This window comes from Spodoptera frugiperda, chromosome 8 (genome assembly GCF_023101765.2).
Source record: "Spodoptera frugiperda isolate SF20-4 chromosome 8, AGI-APGP_CSIRO_Sfru_2.0, whole genome shotgun sequence".
Classification (NCBI taxonomy): domain Eukaryota; kingdom Metazoa; phylum Arthropoda; class Insecta; order Lepidoptera; family Noctuidae; genus Spodoptera; species Spodoptera frugiperda.
The window spans coordinates 1,513,564-1,519,692 of NC_064219.1; the positions used below are offsets into that span (position 1 = coordinate 1,513,564).

General features: G+C 35.2%; 1 long non-coding RNA gene across 1 annotated transcript; it reads right to left on the bottom strand.

The window, feature by feature from the left end:
* Positions 1 to 4,394: 4,394 nt before the first annotated feature.
* Positions 4,395 to 5,438, bottom strand: LOC118275564 (uncharacterized). The gene is made up of 3 exons (XR_004783607.2): positions 5,298 to 5,438; positions 4,904 to 5,009; positions 4,395 to 4,512 (listed from the first exon to the last, which is right to left on the bottom strand). It is a non-coding gene; the product is annotated as an uncharacterized LOC118275564 (long non-coding RNA).
* Between the last annotated feature and the right edge of the window lie 691 nt (positions 5,439 to 6,129).

The following is a 6,129-nucleotide window of genomic DNA, read 5'->3' on the forward strand; positions in this document are numbered from 1 at the left end:
GATACCACAAAGCAAAATATCATCCATACGCGGTACTAATAACATAACAGGTTATTAAAAATATGTACAATCTTCACTTTCAATTAGACAATTCTAGAATTTAGGCTTAGACTTTTTGTAACATCTAGTTTTACTTTGTCCGTGCGACAAAATATTCCTTGAGAAATTAATTTCGGGCAGATTTTTAGTTGCCCTTCAGCTGTAGTACAAGTTTGGAATAAGTCACAGACTTTCTCTAATACTTGATTGTTTTAATTAAAGATTGGGAGCGGACTTAATCTTTAATATACCTGCTTCATTGTCTTACTATGTAGTTGAATACTTTATTTATTCAAGAAATTCGTACAATGGGAGTTATTTAAATTATTACGTAACGTGTGAACAAAATCAATTTAATCCTACATCTTGTATTAATTGAAAGAAATAGTTTAAAGTTAGTATTTTCTGCGACAATTTGATGACACAAACCATACAGTCATGTAGCAGTAATCTACAATATAGTGGACCAAAGGACCATATTTAATGATGTTGATTATTTGGTCCTTTCGAAATATAATCAATTTTTATTAAAGTTTGTAATTAATTTTGGCTACATTAACGTATAAAATTATGATAATAAAACCACACAATTGATTTGTATTTTCTCAATACCTGCGTCCAATTATACCATTATCATATGCTACTTCAGAAGCATAACTGCAACCTATTAACCTAGATCCATGAAGAAGATTCAATAAACTGGCTAGTAAGAGTGCTCATGTAATACAATCGTGGGGAATCCGTGCTCGCATAGTATCAGTACAAATAGGTTGGGGAACGGGGCAAGCTTAAAATAATAAAATCTGTCCGTTTAACCGAAGCATTGTGGGGCAAATAGTGTACGCTGTTAGGGAGCGTTTGGATAGAATCTGTACTTGAATGTACAGGCTAGTTGGGATTTTTTGAGGAGAGTAGGGAATTTAGGTTTGGTAATAATAAGTTCTTAAACTGAAAACAAGTCTATTAGGTAAATCGATTACGTTTAACGTCACATGATTTACTTTACTTTTTTCACAAGTTATTGTGTGTCAACAATAGTCAGTAAGTCTGTCAGTGAAGCTAGGTGCTCGTTCCAATTACCACCCATTTTACAGCAAATATATCAATTGTTCCATAGAGGTCGATTGGACAGTGGACACAATATTAGATAATAATCAATTTCTCAGACAAATTTTCTTCAAATTACAAATATGGTCCTTCAGTCCACTCACTCTCCAAACACTTTCCTCCACTACTATCCTATACCAAACGCTCCCAAAATCGCGGTCGCCTGGGAAATTACCCGGGGCAGAGGTAGCGGCGCGGAGTATCAACGTAACGTGTCACCCAAGGTCACCACGACCTGAGCCTCGATATTACGTGCCTATGTGACAAACAAAAAACTAAATTAACTTCACTTTCTTCTAATCTAGGTTTATATTCATTGACTGTTCTGTATGAAGGTGTTGGATTGCAAAGCCTTATAGTTGAAGTGAAGGATTGTGATTAAAAACTAGACATATGTGGGTAAGACATGCCAATTTTAACGAAATAGGTAACTCCTGAAATATAGGTGTCACGTAAGACTTGAATGTCCATTGAAATTCAAATGCTTTCTGTTCTAAATTATCTAAATGCCGAAGGAGTCTCGTCTCATCATTTATTTTACCTGAAAATTATGTTGACTTACTCAATGACGCCTAAAGATTTAACTACTAGTAGTTTCTCAGACTGCATGCGCCGTATTGTTATGAATAACTTTAATATTGACAATGAAATTGTCTTTTATATTCCCTAAACAAGTTAAAACCATACAAGTGACATATTTTTTAAAGGACAGAAATTGGATTTACACGTGGGTGTTCCAGTACATCAGTACTAGACCTAAAATAGCCTGCTAAATATAGAAAAGGTATAAATTGTGACAGCATTAAAACATCTTCCAAAGAACTTTTTCAATAAAATATTTCGTGTCAGTTACCCTAGTAAATATATTTCTTGAAACATTGAGACGACGACAACGTGTTATTTTTGGTAAAGCGAAACGCGGAAATAAACATTTTCTTTTTAAATTTTAAGTTTTCTTTTTGATTTTTTCATACTAAATAGACTACAGAAAATAAATGTATGTTTCAGGAACTACCACCACCACTAACAGCGCTTGTCCGCAGGCACTTATCAAGACCCGAAGCTATCGACTCCGGCTCTAAAAGCAGGAGTAGGAATGGGAGGTTTTTAGTCAGTAAAAGTCTGACTCTCCCTCTCGTCTCGCCAAAGACGAGAGAAGTTATTGGATGTATTCCCCCCTAAAAAAGGCACTCATCAGCTGAAGCAAAACGCAACGTGAAGACAACAATAACAAAGAACTGAATCATTTAATCAAACTCTCATCTTATAACAGTGCCGAACATTCTAGGCACCACGTAAAACCACCCTTTAACAATGTAGCAACAAGTTTGACAACAAAACAGCCCTCCAAAGGCCTGGGATTAATTTTAAATAAGCCTCGTAAGACGTGCGTAGAATTATTTCTCACATAGACCAAGTTATCAAGACTAGGTGTCTCTAGGGCTCCTCTGACGTCGGCCAGGGCTTAGCCAAAAGGATTTTTGAGATCGAGTTAATAATGTTAGACTGGATACGATATTTTTAGAACCCTATTCATGTATAGTTGAATAGGAATCCTTGTACGAGTCCCAGATCCTTGAGCCAATTCCCTATAATGTACCCAATTTATTGATAAATATCGCCTTTTAATACTTCTACTAGTATTTTTATTTGTACAGAAAAATACCCGTGTGGACAGAATTTGAAGATGCTATATAAGTATATAAATGTTAAAATAATAATAACTAATAATGTAATAGTAGCAAGGTAAATTCGGTACAAACAAGGTACAATAAACTAGTTGACCCGGCAAACTTCGTACCGCCTCAAACTGTCACCTTTAAAATCTGCCATGGATTTCTTACAAATAATTCAAGACCTAAGTTTTGCCAAATCGGTCCAGCCGTTCTCGAGTTATAGGAAGACTAAGCAGCAGAATATAGTATATATAGAGGTTACAAGCAAACTTCAAGGTATTTCGCACTACGTTTATTATATTCCTTAGACTTGGTTTCGCTTGAAAAATGTTAAGCTTGGGCTCCTTTTAGTGGTAGTTGAAGTTATTAATGGATGAGATCAAAGGGAAATATTCACGTTTCTCTGAAACTGTTACATTACTAAAGTGCCTGCTTGCAAAGGTAGTCCATTACGGCTACATTTAGATCTCAGGTTCCCCCCTTTTGCATAATTTTTAATGTCCGATATATTCAGCTAGTCACCATTTCATTTTTAGTTGAGTGTTCATATAACAAATGTATTTTAGAAACAGTATTCTTTTCAACTCACACATTTTAGTTAGGTTTGGATTAAAGTGTGACTCCAAACCTGACTTAATAGTTTCATGAATAAAGTTTATGCTGTTTCTAAAATTCTTCGACTTTTAATATATGAATTGAATTGTTAAATGTGATTCTTCTTTCTATACAGACTACTACTATACAGACAAAGCGTAAAGTATATTTTTTAGACGCGAATTTCAAATGGAATTAATAATATTATCTTGATTTTCAAAGAAATATGAGAAGTAAATTGAAATGGAACGTCTCTGTTCTCACTAAAACACCGTAGAGGGAACCTGACATCAATCAGACATCAATGTTTACTCTGTATGTTAATGGAATACTCGATATCACTAAACGTAGGAAGATTTCCCGATATCTGGTTAAACTTCTTGGAAATCACATCACATTTTTTGAAGAAGATTTTCTGGGAAACCTCGTAATCTATCAGGCTGTTATTGAGAAAGATGATCCAAGTCACCATGCTTTGATACTTGTACATTTGGGGATCTGGTTGGTCATCCATAATGTACAGTAATCTCGGTATGGCTTTGTGTATTAAGGTATACATTGACTTGTGAGTTGTACAGGTTGTGGGTTGATGTTGGTGGTTGAACTCCCAGCCCTGTAGCTGCCGATGGTCCTCTGAGACGGGGTCTTCACAGTGTGCAGTGAAGTCGTTCGGTCTCCACACAGTGGTATTTCTATATTCTCTGTCTGTTGTGCTAGATGCGCTTGCCGGCGTTCCACTGAAAGTAATAATAGGATGATTTCTTCTTATTAAAATGTCACTTATAATTCGTGCTTCATTACAGTTGTGGCTATCTTAAGTGATGTTATCTTTCTTACTACCGCACTCAGAGACATTTAATGATTACTTAAACTATTCCTTAGTTACGATTTTGTATCGAAAACGATTGCTTATGACTGGGTTAAGTAATCATTAAATGACTCAGAGTACGGTGGTTAGCTTATATAAATTATACTCACAAATTCTCCGATAAAACGCTTCAATTCTTCGTTCAAAGATAGTGCCCATCAGAAGGAACATAACTACAGCCAGTATGACTGGGCCGAAGTACCACCATTCCACAGTATTTCGGCGTTTCTGTGGAAAAAAGGTATCATCATCTTGCACATAGTTACAAAAATGGGGCTATAGGTAATATTATTGAAATAAAAAATAAAGAAAGCATGTTAATGATAATGACAGTAACGGGATGTTGATGTTGTTGATGAAAGTATGAACAAAATACTACAAATTAACTAAAAATCACGGTTAACTCATGTAAATATTTCGATAAATAGCTCTACTAGTTTCCAAACTTAGAAGGCTCCCTCTGTGACTGGTGTACCTAAGGAGTCTTCATCATAAGCAGCGTGCGCAGACTCATTGCTAACCAAATATTTACATGACTAAACCGTGATTTTTAGTTAATTTAGTAAGGTACCACGATAATTATAACAAAGGGTATTTAAGAAAGAGTGTTTGACCTCACCAATACGCTTTCTGTCGATATGATTGTAGGTGTGTTCATATCAGCAATATACATCTACATTCGTACAGCTGGCGGGAGTTCATTTTTCAATTATCTGCTTTTTAATCTGCAATATTACAATACGAGTGTCGATTATAAAATATTTCCAGAACTACGTCAATGAAATAACAGTAGATCATAGTAGTTTCAAGCCATGCTCATGAGCAGCATTGGTCACGCTGCTACTCTTTTAAACAATTACGTGAGTAAGCCGATAACATAATAATTAATTTAGTATGTCACACGAAAGTTTTAATAAGATCACAATATACCACTTCTAGCAAAAATACCATCTTTACTTTTTTAATCTTCGTTACAGTTAATTTTGTACAAATTAATCGATCTTTGAACTAACCAGATGGAAGTCCTAAGGTAAACTCTTTGAACCGCTGGGAGTTCGTTACTTCTTGTTAATGAAATACTGCTTTGTGCCCATTTTTATTATTTTTATAGATTGTTTTGTAAATACGAAACTTGAGGGTAAAACCCCGGCTGTTATTATGACAGCTGCCAAATTTTTGATAACACGTATATTTCTTGTTGTTATTTTTTTACATTGAGGAGGTTTTAGTTCATATTTATACAAAAGTTTAGTTATCAAAACCAAAAACTAAGGATGTTGGATAATAGGGCCCTTTTTCAACGAGCAGACGGGTCAGTTGATGTTAAGCGATTAGCACCGCCCACGGACACCCGCAACACCAGAGGAGTCACAGATGCGTTGCCGACCTTCTAAGAAAGAGTACGTTCTTTTCTTGAAGGTTGGAAGGTTATATCGGTTCGAAAATATCGCTTTAAATACCTTATATCAAAAAAAAACACTCCAAAGTACATTTTAAAGATCAGCCATTCTTTCCTAAAATGCCGCAATGTGCAAATAAATTATTGCTATAGAAATTAAAACCCATAGTCACTAAAATTACTTACACTTACTAACTTTATAAAAAACACACACTATGGCTCACCAAAAAATGAACCATTTTATTTTCTTTTACATAAATATGAAATAGAAAAATATGCAACAAACCTCCCGGTTATACGATCGTGAATATCGTGTGCACCCGGCTGTCAGAGCCGGGTAACACGGATAAAACCCGGTTGCAAAGCGGAAAGAAACCGTAAAGATTTAACGGACGGTTTATGGGAGAAAGAAAAATTGTGGGTGAAGGAAAAGTTTCACATAATGA